This window comes from Anolis carolinensis, chromosome 1 (assembly GCF_035594765.1).
Source record: "Anolis carolinensis isolate JA03-04 chromosome 1, rAnoCar3.1.pri, whole genome shotgun sequence".
Taxonomy (NCBI): Eukaryota; Metazoa; Chordata; class Lepidosauria; order Squamata; family Dactyloidae; genus Anolis; species Anolis carolinensis.
The window spans coordinates 165,844,002-165,860,831 of NC_085841.1; the positions used below are offsets into that span (position 1 = coordinate 165,844,002).

At 42.2% G+C, this 16,830-nt stretch overlaps 1 protein-coding gene and 1 long non-coding RNA gene across 3 annotated transcripts in view; one reads left to right on the top strand and one right to left on the bottom strand.

Moving 5' to 3' along the window:
• Positions 1-3,674: 3,674 nt before the first annotated feature.
• LOC134292614 (uncharacterized) lies at positions 3,675-15,742 on the bottom strand. Of its 2 annotated transcripts, none has more exons than XR_009999866.1 (2): positions 10,263-15,742; positions 3,675-8,217 (listed from the first exon to the last, which is right to left on the bottom strand). It is a non-coding gene; the product is annotated as an uncharacterized LOC134292614 (long non-coding RNA). The 2 variants fall into 2 exon arrangements; XR_009999867.1 differs by lacking the exon at positions 10,263-15,742 and adding an exon at positions 9,602-10,009.
• Positions 10,090-16,830, top strand: part of ctnna1 (catenin alpha 1) — a 102,870-nt gene continuing 96,129 nt past the window's right edge. The window contains exon 1 of the mRNA XM_003215256.4: positions 10,090-10,230. The gene's annotated coding sequence lies outside the window, so the exon portion shown is untranslated. The remainder of the gene's footprint in view (positions 10,231-16,830) is intronic.

Here is a 16,830-nt window from a genome sequence, read left to right on the forward strand (position 1 = left end):
GCTTTCCTCAAGGGCATGGAAAGAGGTAAACAAAAATAAGATTGTAATGGAAAAAGAAAAGACAGTTTTCATGTATTTTAAAATGTACAGAGTCAGAAGTGTTTCACATCAAGTACAGGACAAAGCAATCAGTAAAAATCACAGGAAAAATACATTTAAGCTAAACAACTGAAATGGAACAGCCTGCAAGCAGAACATGGAAATGTTCCCAGAAAGGCTGAAAAAGCAGCTGCTAGGGGATGTTTTTGGTATATGGCATCTTGTATTCGAGCAGGAGTGGGGAAAGTGCAGCCTCTAACATCAGAAGGACTATATTATTCCACTCCCAGTGTTAAAGAAAGTTCTTAAATTAGATCACCAAAGCTGTATGTGCCTTAGTCTGTCAACTTGAAGTGATCCCATGAATTTCACAGGGTTTTCTTAGGTAAGTAATAGAGGTGGTTTGGCTAGTTCCATCTTCTGTGATATAGTTTATGCACCAGAGATTCATTGGTGGTCTCTTATCCAACTATTCATTTTCAAGATCAGTAATTGGTGCCTTTACCCTGTTCAGGCCCTAGCCCTTCCAATACTATGTCAAGTTTTCCTTGTGATGTTAAAGGTGGCTTGAAGGTGAGCCACTCTGAGCTGTGATGATGAGAAGCAACAGAGAATGACAGCTCATATGAACCCATTACCAGAAGAACCAGCTAACAGTGTAACTGCAAACATGTTTGCTTGAATAAATCCCATTAGGTTCAACTGGACTTGCTCCCAGGTATGTGTAGGGTCACTGGCCTTGATTTCGCAGCTAGTCCTACCTAAAGTCAACCCATTAAGTCAATTAGATTTACAAATGTTCTGACTTACCATTCAACATTGTCTCTGAGTACAACTTTATATGTCAGCTGATAGTCAATGGTGATATGAAGAAGGAAAGAAGGGAGAAGGTGAATCCATCTATGTTTAATACATTATGCTGAATTGATGTACTTGTTAATATACAGCGGAACCTTGACTTAAGAGCATCTCAACTTAAGTGTGTTTTGAGTTAAGAGCTAGCACCAGAGGGAGCTCTAGTGCGAGAGGAGAGGAAACACTAGCGCGAGAGTTAGGGCTTTACGGCTTCAAGGGAGCAGCCTCTGTGCCTCGAGCTTCAGTACCTCGTGCTCTCATCTGCTTTGGGAGATTGCGGTCTGCTTTGCTTTTGTCTGCTTTGCTTTTGTCTGCTTTGCTTTTGTCTGCTTTGCTTTTGTCTGCTTTGAGGAACGTTTCAATTTTCAGATGTCCAATATTAAAATATCTCAAACCGTGGTTTCAACTATGTACCTGGCTTGAGCAGAAATGCATCAGATGGTATGAATAGGGATGCAATCTATTTTATTTTTGAATTTCTCCAAATTCCATCTCAATTTCTCCCCATCTTTACAATGTGTCATATTGTAAGACTTGGAAGTGGATACCACAGGGAAATATGCACATATTTTGGTATCCGTCTTTTCCTACACATCGATCACCCACCGCTCAATTCTTCTTAAGATACCCTCCATTGGCTAAAGCATTTCTGTACACATTTTCCAAATGTGCATATTTTACTCATGAATATTTGTTTCTGCATGATTCAAAATGTGAGAGAAATAGAATTAGCCACTTGAGAAATTTAAAAAATAAGAACAGTTTTTAAAAACTGTGTCACACAGATCTGATATATTTATTTGAAAATGCTATTACAGTACTTCATTTTGCACTCATCTCTGGAAATATCTTATGCATTTTGAGTACAGTTCTTATTTGTTCTTTTTCTTAAAAGACCCTCTCATCTATACTGTGGAGATCATGCAGTTTGACATCACTTTAACTCCCATGGCTCAGTACAGTGGAATCATGGGAGCTATAATTTTTGGAAGTCTCTAGCCCTCTTTGCCAAAGAATGCTAGTGCCTCACTAAACTACAAAATGCAGGATCTCATAGTATTGAGTCAGGGCAGTTAAAGTGATGTCAAACTGCATTCATTCTACAGTGCAGATGCAACCTAAGGCATCCTTGTGTTCAGGAAAGGGGGAAACTGTCAATTTCACTTTCTCCCAAATCTGCTATTTTGAAACACTCTTGCATTCTTTCCAGTCTCAATATAAAGAAATTTACTAGTATTGTTGAATTGTTCCAAAATTCGTTGAAACCAAAATTTCCCTTAACAATCGCTAAATTGGATATAGCTTGTGCCTGCCTGAAAATTTATGGACAAACATATTCTTGGGGAAGAAAAAATGGTGGCACATGGCCCTGTTTACATCTTATCTGGGAGTAAGATCCACTGCATAATTTCTAAGAAATCTCAAGGATTTTGCTGCTAAGGTAGAATTCCTAAATACAAATTACTAGGGGATAAGCCGTAGCATACAGTCAGGCTTAATTGCATGTAAACATGCATACGGATATGCTATAAATCTCAAAGGGAATTGATTGTGGAAGCCTAAGAAACCTTGCAGATGGTAAACATAATAACATATAAGCATTTTGATGCCTTGAATCAATTTGTATTTGGAGTGTGTGGGCAGCAGTTTTCCCATTTCTTAACAGATATTATCTTACCAAGAGAGAATATATAACGTTCACATAGGGTACACTGAGTGCTTAGTACAGCATGCAATACAGAAATGACCACACGTATAAACACCAGTGAATTACTCTTGTATTATTTCAATACATATTTTTCACTGCCTTTGTCCCAAATTTAACCCTTATTGAAAGGAAGAAAGAGACAACAGTATTGTCATAATCTAATGCTGTTCTCTATGCTTTGGACACAATGGTTGTCCTTTATCACTTGACCAGTGGGTGCTAAAAGTGTCAACTTCTCAGCAGTGGTTGTGTCTTCAGATTTGTACATGCAAAATCTCAGCTTGAAATAAGGTCCAGGAGAAAGTCTGGAAAAGTGACTCAAAGGGCTCTTCCACACAGTCATATAACCCAGAATACCAAGGCAGATAATCCACAATATCTGCTTTGAAGTGGGTTATCTGAGTCCACACTGCCATATCACCCAGTTCAATGTGGATTTTATACTGCTTTGTGGAAGGGGCCCTAGAATCCCCTAGCCATTGCTCATGGATACTAAAACATTTAACCCCAAAATATTTTTAAACTATGGTCTGTAAGTCACTTATGTATTCTGGAATGTATCTCTTGCTCTTCTGTTTTAGAGACATATATTCCAAATGTTTCCACCATACACCTCATTCAAACAGGGCTAATGTGGGGTGGCCAGAAAAGGAGCATGCCCTGGATGTTGAACTCTATACCAGTAGAATTGCCCATTCCATAGTATTAGCCATTAGCATCAGAAAGCTGATAAGGAGAAGATCGAGTCATTTGAAATGTGGTGCTAGAGATAAGTAAGTAAGTAAGTAAGTAAGTAAGTAAGCTAGAGATACTGTGGACTGCTAAAAAGATAAATAGGTCCTAGAGCAAATCAAGGCTGAATTCTCCCCAGAAGCCAAGATGACCAAATTAACAGTCATACTTTGGCCATATCAAGAAAAAGGGGGGGGGGGGATGTGAGATATAAGGGAGTAAGAAAAGATGACTGCATTCCATTTGATGGGCTCAAATCAAGAAAGCCATGGAATTTTTTCCTGAGTCTGCAAGATCCAAGTACAGTTGTTGAGTAAGGATGGTGATGTGAAGGGCTCTCATTCATGGGATTGTCATAATCCAAATTGACTTGACAACAGTTAACAACAAACAACCTGTTTGCAGACATCTATATTCATCATAGAGATATTGGGATTGGAGTTAGGACACTGCTCTGTTCTCTGCAGTGATAGTGCATGTTTCAGTATTATGACTCCGGGCCTTTCCTCTGCCATGCACACTACAGAAAGGTGCTTGAGACATTGGTGTAATGCAGCTAAAGGTCATAGGGTTTGAGGCAAGGGCTGGGACAGTGACATCATCTACCACTTCCCTCAGGCTTCCTCTTCCTTTTAAGCTTGACCGCAATCACAGCCAAGCTGGGTGTTGGAGGGGGGCTGTATCTTCCTAGAACCAATATTTGAGAGGTGTGGCTTGGCATGAAATAAGCAATTAAGAGGCATAAGATTTACACACAAAAAAGGATAGTAATTATAACTGTTTGAACTGTTTTGAGAGCCAGTGTGAGCGTTTGACTATATGATTCCAGGAGATTATGATTCACATCCTTGCTTGATCATGCAAACCTATTGGGTGGTCTTGGGCAAATAATATTCCGCCTCAGAGAAAGGCAATGGCAAAGCTCCTCTGAACAAATCTTGTCAAGATAGGTTGCTTTAGAAATCAGAAACTATTTAAGAATATACAACAAGAAATGGTTTATTGATATGGATCTGATAATGATTGATATTGATAAGGGTCGGGCTGTGGCGCAGGCTGGTTAGTAGCCAGCTGCAATAAATCACTATGACCAAGAGGTCATGAGTTCGAGGCCAGCCCATGGCAGAGTGAGCACCCAACCATTAAAATAAAAAATAGCCCTGCTCATTATTGACCTAAGCAACCCGAAAGATAGTTGCATCTATCAAGTAGGAAATTTAGGTACCACTATGTGGGGAGGCTAATTTAACTAATTTACAACACCATAAAAATCATCCAGCAGCGTTTGGAATGAGGAAGTTGGCATCACAGTGAAACAGCTGCTCCCCCTGTGTCTGGAATCGAGCATACCCTCAGGAAGCTGGAAGCTGGAGGAGGTTAAATCGCATCTGTGCCTGTCTCTGTCTCTATGTTCATATGGCATTGAATGTTTGCCTTGTATGTGTACATTGTGATCCGCCCTGAGTCCCCTTGGGGTGAGAAGGGCAGAATATAAATACTATAAATAAATAAATAAATAAACAAACACAGCATTCTGTATTGAAGTGGTGGCCATAATGTCATGGTGGAGGGAATATTAAAAAAACTGAGGGATATTTACACTGGCCAACACATATTTTGGTGTTGAATGTTAAACCTGTTTCTGCGTATATTTGGCCTGATGATTCCAAAAATGACACTGGTTTTCCCCTATCAACTCTAGTTTTTGAGATACACAACATACACCAGACAGGAAATCATAACCATATCTAAAGACCTTATCATACAGGCCCATGAATTCACGGCGCATCAGGGGGAATACATGGGCTCCCGGCAGGGGGCGTGGAGAAGCTGCCGCTCCACCTCCTGCATCACCCGCCATACCTTCTCCCGCATGCCATGTGGGGGAGCATTGCCGCCCAACTTCCACCCATTGAAGGGAAGGCTCCCATGTTGCCACAGCAGCAGCCGGCACTGCTTCACCTACCTTTTCGGCATGGAGCCCAGTCGGAAGTCCCTATATGTCGTGTGAAGGGCTCAGTGGCATAAATGTAGGTGAAGCAGCCTATGATGGGCAAATCAGCCTATCTGATGAGATCGTAAGAAACTTGAGCTGATGCAGTCTATCCAATGCAATTGTGTGAATCAGCGCTCCAAATAACCTTAAACCCAAGACATTGATATTTTCTTTTGGTTGAGGTGTGCAATGTTTGGGAAGGCAACAGGTAGTGTGAAAAAAGGAAGACTGCATTCCAGGTGGATAGACCCATTCAAGAAAGCCATGGCATCTTTGTGTCTACAAAACCTGAATGACCGTCTGACTTGGAGGGCTCTCAGATCTACTTGACTAAAGTTGGTAATAACAAACCCCAATGGATCTGGATGTCTTGCTCACTTGTTTCTTGTCTTTGCTACTTAGCTCTCTCAGGTAGCACTGTTGAACTACCCCTCCTTCCCCCTGAGTGCACAAGCAGAGAGACAGCCAGGCCAGGCTGACAAACTCCTCCACTTGCTGTTGCATTAAAACATTAATCAGAGTGGTCAGCAGACAAGGTGACAGATGGAGCTGTGAGTTGGAGCTCTATGCACCATGCGGCCTGCTATGCACCCTAGCCCTGTCACACTCAATAGAGGATAATGTCACATCTCCTATGCTGAAATAAGATTACACTACATACCCTCCAACTGTACAGATGTGGCAGGGACAGTCCCTTTCTGGTATTTTCCAACTCTTTATGATTTTATGATATACAGTGACATGGTAAAATGATATCCCTTATATAAAATGGAAAAGTAAGATTTTGCTTTTATTAATTTTTCATTACAGGAATATTTTCAAGTCGTGAATGGTGTAATCTGTGAAAGCAGAATCCTAAGGCCCCTTCTAGACTGCCATATAAAATCCAGATTACTTCCTTTGAACTGGATTATATGACTGTGTAGACTCATATAATCCAGTTCAAAGCAGATAATGTGGATTATCTGCTTTGATAACCTGGATTATATGGCAGTATAGAAAGGGCCTTAGATACAGAGAGCTAGGTATACTTAAATCAATTTTAGAAGCACTTACCTGTGTCCTCCTCATGTAGAGATATAGCAAGTGGGTCTTTTGAGGTATGACATCACCATTATAGAATGCTGTCCCACATTTGGCTCACCTGGCCCGAATGATGAAACGGTCTTTTACAAAACATTGGGCAAAGCGATAAAGAGTGCTGAGAGATCAAGATATAGGCAGTTCCCAAGTTATGAACAAAATAGATTCGGTAGGTTTGTTCTTGAGTTGAATTTGGTTGTAAGTCAGAACAGGTAAATGTTTAAAGTGTGATTCCAGCCAAAAATATTTATATTTTAGCTTTGAATAGCATAGGGAAGGATCAACAACCCTGTAACATTTCTTTTGATGTCTGTGCAACTGTTCATAAGATTTCATCTCACTTTCAGTCCCTGTGTGACAATTGGATTTTGAACATTTTGGCTTATGGAAACAAGGATCAATGATAAAGCTTCAGTGGAGAACCCCTTTCCCCATGATAACTCTTTCAAGAGTGAACTTCCCTTCCTAGGAGTAGATTTCTCTCATTTCATGTTGTCTCTCCCCCGTTCTTAACTACGAGTCGTTTCTAAGCCAGATGTTTGTAACTCAGAGACTGCCTGAATAAGCCTTACTTTTAAATTAGCATTTTATTTATTGTGTTTAAATTTTTGTTTCATATATTTTAATATTTGTATTTTATAGAAAAATGTTTTAATACATGCTTTTCATGGAATGTATTTTAGTATTATGAAGTATTTTTAACTATGATGTGCCCCACCTTTAGCCATAAGGAAAGATGGGTCATACATACATATATACATTCATGCATATTATTAATATTATTATTATTGAGATATAAAATTATCATCATCACCAATGTATATAGTGTCATCATACCAGATAACCCTGAATTTGGCACTTTCTCTCAGGACCCTTCTACACAGCCATATAACCCAGAATATCAAGGTGGAAAATCCCACAATATCTGCTTTGAACTAAGATATCTGAATCTACCCTACCATATATTCCAGTTCAAAGCAGAAAATGTGGGATTTTATACAGCTGTGTGGAAGAGCCCTCAATTCAAGATCCCTCACAAGATTGCTCTGAGGATGACAAGAGTCATATACAACCAGTGATCCCCAGTAGATACCAAAATCTGTGAAGGCTCAAGTCCCATAACATACAATGGCATAGTATATATAAAATGGCAAAATCAAAGTTTGCTTTTTGGATTTGTAACAAAATATTTTCAAGCAGAAGATGGATGAATCTGTGGATACAGAATCTGTGTATATGGAGGGCTAACTGTACATTGAATAAAAGTAGTTTACTATGTAAGCAAAACAAAGAAATACATAATAAAAACATATGGATTATACTTGGAACAAAAAAAATTATCTGACAGCAACATAGGCTGCGTCTACACTCTTGAACTAGCACAGTTTGACACTGCTTGATCTGCCATGGCTCAAGACTAGAATAGAATCATAAAACTGGAAGACCTTGTGCCATCCAGTCCAACCTCCAGCCAAAAAGCAAGAAAATCACATTCAAAGCACCCCTAACAGATGGCCATCCAGCCTCTGTTTAAAAACCTCCAAAGAAGAAGCTTCCACCACACTCCGGGGCAAAGAGTTCCACTGCTGAACAGCTCTCACAGTTAGGAAGTTCTTCCTCGTGTTCATGTGAAATTTCCTTTCCAGTAGTTTGAACGCATTGTTCCACATCCTAGCTTCCTGGGCAGCAGAAAACAAGCTTGCTTCCTCCTCCCTATGACTTCCCTTCACATATTTTACGTGGCCCTCATCATGTCTCCTCTCAGCCTTCTCTTCTGCAGGCTAAACATGCCCAGCTCTTTAACCTGCAGAAGAGAAGGTTGACAGGAGACATGATGAGGGCCATGTATAAATAAGCCCCATAACATACAATGGCATAGCATATATAAAATGGCAAAATCAAAGTTTGCTTTTGGGATTTGTAACAAAATATTTTCAAACAGCAGATGGATGAATTTGCAGATACTGAATCTGTGTATATTGAGGGCTGACTGTACATTGAATAAAAGTAGTTTACTAGGTAAGCAACACAAAGAAATACATAATAAAAACATATGGATTGTACTTGGAACAAAAAATTGTTCTGACAGCAACACAGGCTGCGTCTTTACTTTGAAATAATGCAGTTTAATGCTGCTTGAACTGCCACGGCTCAACGCTAGAGGAACGTGGGAGATGCCGTTTCGCAAGGCTTCTCTGCCACGAGAATTGGTGCCTCTGCAAATTACCAATACCCAGGATTCAACAGCATTGAGCCATGGCAGCTAAAGTGGGGCCAATCCACATTAATTCTACTGTGTAGACCAGGCCTGGGCAAACTTCGGCCCTCCAGGTGTTTTGGACTTCAACTCCACCAATTCCTAACAGCCTGCCGGCTGTTAGGAATTGTGATGGTTGAAGTCCAACACACCTGGAAGGGCAAAATTTGCCCAGGCCTGGTGTAGACACAGCCTGCCTGGCAAGTTCTAAATGTACGGATCTGGTAAGACAATATTTTCTTCTTGCTCTGCTAGTTACTCCATGGTACTCAATTGTAACTGAGGGCCCTTCCACACAGCCATATAACCCAGAATATCAAGGCAGAAAATCCCACAATATCTGCTTTAAACTGGGTGATCTGAGTCCACACTATGTATTCGATAATGTGGGATTTTATTCAGCTGTGTGAAAGGAGCCTGGTTGTCAAGTTTTAGCCTGGCTGTTGGTTGCCTGCCTGCCTTGAAGCCTTTCTTCAGAAAGCACAGCAAGGTGAATATTTAAAATCATTTGATCAACAGCCATGAAAGGCTTTTACTGAGGGCCCTTCCACACAGCTATTTAATCCAGAATATGAAGGCAGAAAATCCCACCAAATCTCTTTTGAACTGGGCCCACACTGCCATATATCCCAGACCCAGTTCAAAGCAGTTAATGTGGGATTTATTCAGCTGTGTGGAAGGGGCCTGGGAGGCCAGAGCAGGAGGCCCATCTCTCTCTTTCCTGAGGCCTCTTTCCTGAAATGGCGGCACTTTCATGAGGAAATGGGAGGGATACGTTTTGTTGTCCTACAGGAGTGCCTCCTGCTTCCAATGAGCAGAGTCCAGCCTTATATGGCAAGACAAGGGCGAAACACTCCTTCGCCTCTGAGGAAGTTTCTTCCTCGCTTTCCCAGTCATATATCTGAATATCAAGGCAAAAATACCACTATACCCGCTTTGAACTGGGTTATCTGAGTCCACACTGCCATATATCCCAGTTCACAGCTGATCATGTGGGATTTTCTTCAGCTCTGTGGAAGGGGCCCCAAATAAGAGAAGCCACCTGAGGCGCTTTCGGCCCTTTGCCCACGCATGCGCCGTCAACCCCTTCACCTGAAACTCCCTCCATTCCATTCCCCCCTCCCATCCTTTGGCTGTTTCAGCTTCAGCCACTCCCCCCCCCCCCCCCCTCTGTTTCCCTCTCTGCCCTGAATTCCAACACCGACCCGATCCCAAAAAGGCAGGCGTTTGGGAGCGGAAGAAGGGAGTAAAGAAACATCTTGGAGAAGTCAGCGGGGAAAGTAAAGCACAGGGCTCGCTCCCCGTGTGCGCCACGAAACTTCGATAGCGGGGCGGGGCGCTGCTGGAAAGAGCAGCGAGAGCGAGTGGAGGGCGGTGCCGGGAAGAGCGGGGGTTGGGAAAGAGAGAGCGGGCGGGGGGAGGTGCCCGGAAGAGCGCGACTTCCTCGGCCTCTTTCGCCGGACAGGGCGCGGCGGGGCGGAAGACGGAACAGCCGCTGAGCGCGAGACGGTTCAGCAGCCCGCGAGCAGAGGGAGGAAGGACGAGCAACAGGAACAGCAGGTAACTTTTCCCTCTTCAGGAGGCGAACTTACTTTTCCTCACTCCTCCGCTTCTCCATTTCGTCGTCAAAACTTTGGGAGCGTCACTATTGGGCCGCAGAGTGAGAGGAAAGAGGCCTCTTGCCTGCTGGTCATCCCACCACTCAAAGGGAACGAGGCCAAAAGGGCTCGACGCTTGAGGCCTCTCCGCCATCCTCTGGGCGGCGGCCTCATTCCAGGGATTTGTGAGGGAAAGAGTGCAAGGGAAGGCGGGAGGGAGGGCAGGCCCAGCCTTGAGCTCTTGTTGAGGAGGAGAAGCTTCTCCTTAGCCTCTCCGTCTTTTCTTTCCTCCTTGACAGAACTCTCTTTAACTCCCAACTGCTTCTTTGGAGAAGCCTCCCATGTTCACTCCCTTATGCCAAGGCAGAAGGGAAGAACAACGATGAGGACTAATGCGCCGCCTCGCCAACTCTTCACACTGAAAACAAACTTTCAGCGAGGCGGGGGCCTTCATTGTGTTCGCTGACGCACTAAGTTAACCCAAGAGTTGTGTCTAAACTTCAATGGGAGAGCTCTAACAAGGAGGAGAAAGCAAGCCCGTAGCCAAGGGGTTGGTTTAGGCCTTCAAACTACCCCCGAAATCTTTCAGGTTCAAAAAACAAAAACTGGGACCTCATCATACTAGTTTGGATCCACTTTAAATCCACCTTAGGTAGGGGGCTTTAAACAGCTCAGCCAGACAGTTCCTGGGCCTCCTCAAACTACAAACCCCAGAATTTTTCAGGAGGCAGAAACCGGATTCAAAGTAGATCCATGCTCTTAATGTGATGGGGCAGCTGGTTTACTCACGAATTTTAACTGGTTACCAAAAACCCCTTCCAAGTCTATCTTCCTCGTCACACCAGAGCATGGATCCACTTTAAATCTGGTTTCTGCAGAATTATGGGGTTTATAGTTTGGTGAGGCCCAGTACCTGTCTGGCTGAGCTGTTTAAAGGCCTCACTCTAAAGTGGATTTAAATTGGATCCAAACTCTAGTGTGATGGAGATTTATGAGAAGCAAACAGAGTCTCTCTAGAACTGCACTATCTCAACCAAATTTTGATTTGTTGTCAGAAGGCTTTCATGCCCGGAATCACTAGGTTGCTGTGAGTTTTCCAGGCTGTATGGCCTTGTTCCAGAAGCAATCTCTTCTGATATTTTGCCTTCATCTATGGCAGGCATCCTCAGAGGTTGTAGATCTGCTGGAAACTAGGCAAGAGAGGTATATATCTGTGGAAGAAGGTCCAGGATGGGAGGAAGAACTCTTGCCTGTTGGAGGCAAGTGTAAATGTTGCAGTTAATGACCTTGATTAGCATTGAAAAGCCTTGCAGCTTCAAGACCTGGCTGATTCTTGACTAGTGGAATCCTTTGTTGGGTGGTGTTAGCTGGCCCTGATTGTTTCCCCTGTTTTCAGAGTATTGTTCTTTATTTACTGTCCTGATTTTAGAGTTTTTTAAATACTTGTAGCCAGATTTTGTACATTTTCATGGTTTCCTCCTTTCTATTGAAATTGTCCACATGCTTAAAAAACTGACCCACGAAAGGCACGACAACAAGCTGCTTGTTGCTACTTCTCTTCCTCCTCCCTCCCCCTGAGCGGAGCCCTTCCATGTGGCACCTAGAAGCGGGGGATATGTATTTTCTGTGGATAAGAAGAGGCAACTAAGTTTTCAACCCAAACCATTCAGCAGATTTCCCTGATTGGCCTACTCATTTCATTTACAAGGTGTACTTTGTAACCAGCCCCTGTAAGCAATATGGCTGCTGACCTTGAGCCAGCTGGAGCTTCCGAACACTCTTCTGAGGCAGCCCCACATAGAGCGCGTTGCAGTAGTCTAAACAGGATGTAACCAAGGCATGTACCGCTCATAGCTGGATCGGGTTTCTCAAGGTACAGGTGCAGCTGGCACACAAGCTTTGACTGTGCAAAGGCCCTCCCGTCCACCATCGACACCTGGGCCTCCAGGGTCAGCACTAAGTCTAGGGCCACTTCAATAGTATACTCCTGGAGCGAATGGCTGAGTAACAACAGTAGACTCTCAGGCCCCTTCTACACTGCCATACAAGATGATTCAAGCACATAATTCACATTATCTATTTTAAACTGGATCATATGAGTCTACAGTGCCATATAATCTAGTTCAAAGCAGATTAGCTGGGTTTTATATGGTTGTGTAGAAGGGGCCTCACGGCCTTCGACACAGCCACATGACCTAGAATACCATGACAGATAATCCACAATATTTGCTTTGAAATGGGATATCTGAATCCACACTGCCATATATTCCAGTTCAAAACAAAATTTGGGATTTTAATCAGCTATGTAGAAGGGGCCTATGTTATCTGAGTCCAAACTACAATATAATCCAGTGAATTTTATACAGCTGTGTGGAAGAGGCTTCAGTTAACCAGAACTCAAGCTGCCAGAATTCTCAAGTATTCCGCTCAATCAGTGGTTCTCAACCTGGAGTCCCCAGATGTTTTTGGCCTTCAATTTCCAGAAATCCTAACAGCTGGTAAACTGGGATTTCTGGGAGTTGTAGGCCAAAACACCTGGGGACCCACAGGTTGAGAACCACTGTGCTAAATGTTGAAGATACACAATACTTTAGATAAATCAAATTTTAGTAATAAAAATTGAAATCAGTTTTTATCAGATAGTAAAATCTGTTTTTATAATACAGGCAGTCCCTATATACAAACATCCGACTTACAAGCAGCTCCTAGTTAAGAATAAGAGTAAGACAACAAGAAGTGAGAGAAATCTACCCCACGGAAGGGAAATTCACTCCTTAAAAACATATTTCTATAAAATACACATATTAAAATATATGGAACAAAAAATTAAAACACAGTAAACAGAATGTGAATTTAAAAGTTAGCCTTACACAGGCATTCCCCGAGTTACAAACATCTGACTTGCAAACAACTTCTAGTTAAGAACAGTGGTAAACAACAGGAAGTGAGAGAAATCTGCCCCTCAGAAGAGAAATTCACTCCTGAAAGACATTATTGGGGGGGGAGGTGTCTCCACTGAAGCTTTCTCACCAATCCTTGTTTTTCAAAATCCAATTCTCACAGGTACAGAAACCTGAACACTTCTGAACAGGGCACAGACAGCAAAACAAATACCACAGGGGTGTTAACCCTTCCCTATGCTATCGTGTGTGTGTGTGTGTGTGTGTGTGTGTGTGTGTATGTATGTATGTATGTATGTATGTATGGCTCAAGTTAGACTTAAAAATATCTGTTCTGATTTGCATACAAATTTAACTTGAGAGCAAACCCATAGAACCCATCTTATTTGTAATTTGGGAACTGCCTGTACAATAAAACTGCCCTGTGTTAAGTGTGTTGAATTTGCATTTAATTACTGCATTTCAGTATTTCAAATTAGGTTCATGGTGTGGTGTAGTACAGGATGTAGTTATAGACCTGTTTTTTAATATTATCCCTCAACAGGCAGAAATTACATTTATCTAGCAGCAACTAATCCCCAAAGGTGCCGGTTAACTGACAGCTTACCAGCCGACACTACACTCCCTGTATCCTCAGGACCAGTATCTGCAGCTTCATTTGTTCACTTCTAACAAACTATGTCCCTACTAGGCATTTTCTAGGTCTTTCAGCATGACTCTTTGGTATTCTTGGGACACAAAGTCTTCATTTCACTATGGCTCCTCTTTATCTGTGGTTTCACATATCCATGCAGGGTCTGGGAATGTATCCCTGTGGATACAGGAATGTACTCCCATGGATACAGGGGTCATACTGTGTTTTGGTAACTACTACTCGTTGCTTAAACCATCATTTTCATGTATTTTTAAAAGCTAGGAAGCAAGAATAACAGACATCAGCAAACTATCAGTATCCACACCATCTATCTTTTGGATTGATTCTGATATTGTTATATATTTGCCAATCAGACAGGTATTACAATGCAATTATTGTAAACCTTGTGTTATGTATGTAGATTATAATAGAACTAGCTGTTCCTGGCCACGCGTAGCTGTGGTGTAGTCCGCTGATTTGGGGGGGGGGGGGAAGTAATGAGGCAGTGGCGGTATTTAATATGTTATATGCTTGTATATATGTACAGTATGCATAAGGTTGTGTGTGAACTGCAATTCACATCACGCCTGGTTAACACCTACAAACTCCATCCGTACTTAGTCTATTATATTGAGAAGTTTGATCTAGATGCAGCACTGCTGGGGTTCAGTGTGGTCTATGGTTGTAGGGTAAACTTGAAATCCCACTATGGTGAGTCACTCATTTCAAACTCCCCCAGTTGCGTTTTTTTGTTTTCAGAGTATTGTTCTTTATTTACTGCCCTGGTTTTAGAGGGTTTTTTTTACTGCTGGGAGCCAGGCTTTGTTCATTTTCAATGGATTTCCCTAGGTAGGAAGCAGCCAGGCAAGTGTGGCTTATATACCTGTGGAATAATGTCCAGCGTGGGAGAAAGAACTCTTTGTCTGTTAAAGGCAAGATTGAATGCTTCATAGCCTGGCTGCTTCCTGCCTGGGGGAATCCTTTAATGGGAGGTGTTAGCTGGCCCTGATTGTTTCCTCTCCGGAATTCCCCTGTTTTCAGAATGTTGTTCTTTATTTACTGTCCTGGTTTTAGAGATTACATTGTTCTGTGTTACATATTATATTTATAATCTTATATTATATGAGACCCCTTCTACACAGCTGTATAAAATCCACACTGAACTGGATTGTATGGCAGTGTGGACTCAAGATAATCCAGTTTAAAGCAGATATTGTAGATTATTTGCCTTAGCATTCTGGGCTATATAGCTGTGTGGAAAGGCTTTAAGTTTACACTGCTATATAAGTTCAAATCAGATCATCTGTATTTTATAGGCAGTGTGGAAGAGGCCTAAGTGAACTTTGTCCTCTGGTGCCATTGTGACTGAGGAGCTTGCTATGAGACAAGGGGGTGGGACCTAAAGGGGGTGGGGCCTACCATTCTGACTGACAGTCAGGGGAAGAACAGCTCTTTCTAATCCTCCCTCTCCCCCCCCCCCCCCTTTCTCATTGGAGGTCTATGTGTTCCTGTGTGTGAGAGGAGGGAGGGAAGCCCCTTTAAGAAGAACAGCCTTGTTAGCTGGCTCTCTCTCTCTCTTCCTGCTCTTCTCCACACTCTGGGCTCCCATGTCAGCTGTAAACACAGTCCTTCCCCTCAGGGCAAGTGCGAAGAGTAAAGGGAAAAGAGGAGAGCATACCATTCAGGCCAAAAGGGGGGGAGTGAAAAATAGATATAGGCCAATCCAGTGGGGGTTTTTTTGGTTGGGGGGGATTGAGTGAAGGACATACCTTGGATGTGTTGGTGTATTGTGACCAAATTTGGGGGCATTCGGTCCAGTGGTTTTGTTGTTAACTCGGTCCTACAAGTGGACAAAACCTTTATATATATATAGATTATTATAATGTGGTTATTGTAAACTTTGTTATATGTATGTGGATACATAGTTTTTGACTCATTTCTAAAAATCTTATATATATATATATATATATATATATATATATATATATATATATATAATGTCATGTGTGTTTTTCCCATGGGGTAAACAACAAAACCACTGAACCAAATCATACCAAATTTGGCCACAATAGGCATAGTCATCCAATCTATCTCTTTCAATCAAAAAAACCTAGAAAAATAGTTCAAATTACAGAGGATGAGGAAGAGCCGTTCTCCCCCTGGCTGCTAGTAAGAAAGGTAGGCCTGCTGCAGATAATATGAGATTATAAATATATAATAATTACTGAGGTATATTAAGACATAACAATATAATCTCTGAAATCAGGACAGTAAATAAAGAGCAATACTCTGAAAATAGAGAAATTGGAAACTCCAGAAAGGAAACAATCAGGGCCAGCTAACACTTCCCAACAAAGGATTTCCCCAGGGAGGAAGCAGCCAGGCTTTGAAGCTGCAGGGCCATTAAATACTAATCAAGGTGACTAATTGCAGCATTCATACTTGCCACACAAGAATTAATTAATTGCTATTCAAACTGGCCAACCAAGGATTCCACAAGGTAGAAAACCCCCAGGCTTTGAAGCCACAAGGCTATTCCGTCCCATTCAACCTGGCCTAGCAAGGATGCCCTATGTAGAAAGCAGCCAGGCTTTTAAGCTGCAAGACTATTCAGTGCAATTCAAGCTGGCCAAACAAGGAATTCCCCTACAAGGGAAGTAGCCAGACTTCAAAGCGGCTCTTTGATTGAGGGTGTTACTCCAGCTCTCCAAACAAGGATTCCCCTAGGTATAACACAGCCAGGCATTGAAGCTGCAAGGCTATTCAGTGCAACAAAAGATTAACCTTGGTAAAAGGTGGCCAGGTTTTGAAGCAGTGATACTATTCTGTACTATTGAAGCTTATCAACCACCTCATTCCACCTGGCCAACAAAGCATTCCCATAAACCACAGCAATGCGTGGTCGGGCACAGCTAGTCTGCTATAAAATTTAATAATCTTGGTTGATTAATACGTGTTGGGTTAATGGACTTGCTACCAAAACATCCCATAATTGTCTAATTCCAATCTGACTCTTTTCAGTGGCCAA